The sequence below is a fragment of the Eriocheir sinensis genome, unplaced genomic scaffold (genome assembly GCF_024679095.1).
Source record: "Eriocheir sinensis breed Jianghai 21 unplaced genomic scaffold, ASM2467909v1 Scaffold1086, whole genome shotgun sequence".
Lineage (NCBI taxonomy): Eukaryota > Metazoa > Arthropoda > Malacostraca > Decapoda > Varunidae > Eriocheir > Eriocheir sinensis.
In genome coordinates, this window is record NW_026110392.1 from 13,825 (window position 1) to 17,280 (window position 3,456).

A 3,456-nucleotide genomic window follows, 5' to 3' on the forward strand; every position below is an offset into this window, starting at 1 on the left:
AAGTTCTTCACGTATATAAGAACCAAAAAGAAGACAAAAAGCAATATCGGTCTCCTAAAAGATGAAAGTGACGTACTAACACTGGACAGCAGACAAATGGTCGAAATCCTAAACAGAAACTTCGCGTCTGTGTTCACGGTCGAGAACACCCAGTCCGTACCGGAGAGCCCTACCCCACCGATGGGAATCACTCCCCTAGAAATTCGCCCAATCGAAGAACGGGATGTAAAAAAGTACCTAGACAAACTCGAGACAAGCAAGTCCACCGGACCCAACGACTTGTCACCCAGACTGCTCAAGGAACTCAAGCAGCAAATCCTCAAGCCACTCACTGACATCTACAATCTGTCAATACAACAAAACAAAGTTCTGAAAGACTGGAAACAAGCGAACGTAACACCGATCTTCAAAAAGGGAGACAAAAGTGTGGCCCTAAACTACAGACCAATCAGTTTGACCTCAGTGGCCGGAAAAATCCTCGAGAAGATCATCAGAGACAAACTCGTTAGGTTCCTTGAAGACAACAACATCATTTCCGATGCTCAGCACGGTTTCAGGAATAAGCGCTCATGCTTAACCAATTTATTGGACTTCTTCCAAGGTATCTATGAAAACTGGGATAATCATATCCCCAGTGATGTTATATATCTAGACTTTCAGAAAGCCTTTGACAAAGTGCCACGAAAGACTCCTCAAGAAACTTAAGTCGGCGGGGTTAGGCGACGATCTGACATCGTGGATCAAAGACTGGCTCACTGGAAGAAAACAACGAGTTGTACTCAACGGACAGGCCTCCGAGTGGCTCCTGGTCACAAGTGGAGTGCCACAGGGTCAGTGCTGGGACCCATACTTTCATCATATATATCAACGACCTAGAACTTGGATTAAAATCCAATCTTTCAAAATTTGCTGACGACACAAAGGTGGGTGGAAGGCCCTCACAACGGCAGACTGCGAAATTATCCAGAGAGACCTGGACCTGATCACTGGTGGTCAAAAATGGCAGATGTCCTTCAACACTACCAAATGTAAAGTAATGCATATCGGATCCAGAAACAGCAACACACATACCACATGGGTGGCGAACCACTACATGTTGTGCAAGAGGAAAGAGACCTCGGTCACCATCAGCAGTGACTTGAAACAAACAAAACACTGCAAGTCCGCCTGTAAGAAAGCCAATACAATGCTTGGGTTCATATCGAGTAACTTATAATACAAGACGCCGGGAGTTATGTTATCCTTGTATAATTCGCTGGTAAGGCCCCACCTGAATACGCCGTGCAATTCTGGTATCCAAATTACAGGAAAGACCTTGAATTACTTTAGAGCGTACCGCGCAGCGCCACGAATATGATACCATCACTTAGGAAGAAACCATATGAAGCACGACTCGAGCGACTCAACCTCTTCACGTTGGAAAAGAGACGACTGCGGGAGACATGATACAAGTCTTTAAGTACCTGAACAACCTCAGCAACGTTGATCACTCCAAACTCTTCACGCTACAAACCAACCTGAGAACAAGAAACAACGGAAAACAATTCAAGCAAAGCGATGCAATACCGACATCGGCAGGAGTTATTTCTCAAATAGAGTTGTTCGCCACTGGAACAGCCTTCCTGCAGAAGTGGTTAGCGCAGAGACCATCAACTCCTTCAAGAAACGCATTGATCGCCACTTTGCTGCATCGGGAGTGAACTGAACGTGTCCAAGAGTAGGTACACAAGTGCTTTAATCCTTCCCTGCAAGCCACTCCTGTGGCAAACGGATTGATTAAATCACTGAACGCAGGCAGCCTAGTAATGAGCCAACAGGCTTTCTGCTGCCTGCTAGTCCATGTTTCCATGTTTCCATGTTTCCTCCTCTTCCTCTGCCCTAAATCCTTAACTAATAAAGGCAGCACACACACACACACACACACACACACACACACACACACACACACACACTCACACATCATATACACACACACACACACACACACACACACACACACACACACACACACACACACACACACACACACACACACTCGACGTTTCGCTCGTTGTGTTATTTCCAAAACTATTTCCAAAACGTTGTAATAAACTAGACGAAACAGCGTTCGAAAAATAATAATAATAATAAAAATAATAAAAATAGTAAAAATGATAATAAGAAGAAAAATGGTTAAACGGATTTGAAAAGTTAATAAATAGGGTGATTTTTTTGTGTGTTCCATTAATCTGTTTCAGTAGATATGGAGAGAGAGAGAGAGAGAGAGAGAGAGAGAGAGAGAGAGAGAGAGAGAGAGAGAGAGAGAGAGAGTTTTAATCTTTCCAGCGCGTTTCACACTCTCTTTCGATCATGTTTATATATTTCCCGATTTTGCGTGTGTGTGTGTGCGTGTGTGTGTGTGTGTGTGTGTGTGTGTGTGTGTGTGTGTGTGTGTGATTTTTCATATATCTCCATCATCTCTCTCTCTCTCCTTTCTTTATTTCGTTTTTTTTTCTTTACTCTTTTCCTTATCTTTTTTTCACTTTATTTAGTATTTTACTTGTTGTAAGACACCTACCAGAACTGCAACCACTCCCTGAGGTATGGGAATAGGGAGGAGGGTGCTGAAGCCCTCCAAAGACCCTTCCCTTTACCCCACTAACCGTTTCCTTATTGTCTCATCTGCACCGGAGAGTAGTTCAGCATGCTCTCTAAAGACATATCCTGTTCTATCCACACCACACTACATTCACACAACACACACACCTTTTCCCAAAATTCAAGACTCAAAATGGCGTTCAATAACCATGCCTTGAACCACAAATTCCCCCAGGGAGGACTCCCCTTCTGGCTTCCGACCTGAGAGGTGTCTTGATAACTCCTCGAGCCTTTTTCTTCTCAATTTCTGCAACATTCGCGGTCTTCGTTCTAATTTTCATTCTGTGGAACACCATCTCTCCTCCTCTAAACCTCACCTTCTCTTCCTCACCGAAACACAGGTTTCTGAGGCTACTGACAGCAATCTCTACTCTGTTCCCTCCTACTATCTCTATCCTAAATTTCAATCCAAAGCTGGATGTTGCGCCTACGTGCGCAACGACATCACTTGCTCTCGTGCCCACGACCTTGACTATCTGGCTAAGACTTCATTGTCATTCTACTACTAAATACATCTGTGCTGTTTATCTCTCACCTAACTCTACTAACTATGTAAAACTCTTTGACTATTTGAACTCTAAAGGGAGCACATCTTGACCCACTCTCCCTTCGCTGAAATCTCCATCTTGGGAGATTTCAATGTTCACCACCAGCTTTGGCTTTCATCCTCTTTCACTGACCAGCCTGGTGAACAAGCCTACAACTTTGCTCTCCTCAACGACCTAGAGCAGTTGGTTCAGCACCCTACACGTATTCCCGACCGTCTTGGAGACCGGCCCAACATTCTAGACCTCTTCCTTACCTCTAACCCTTCTGCTT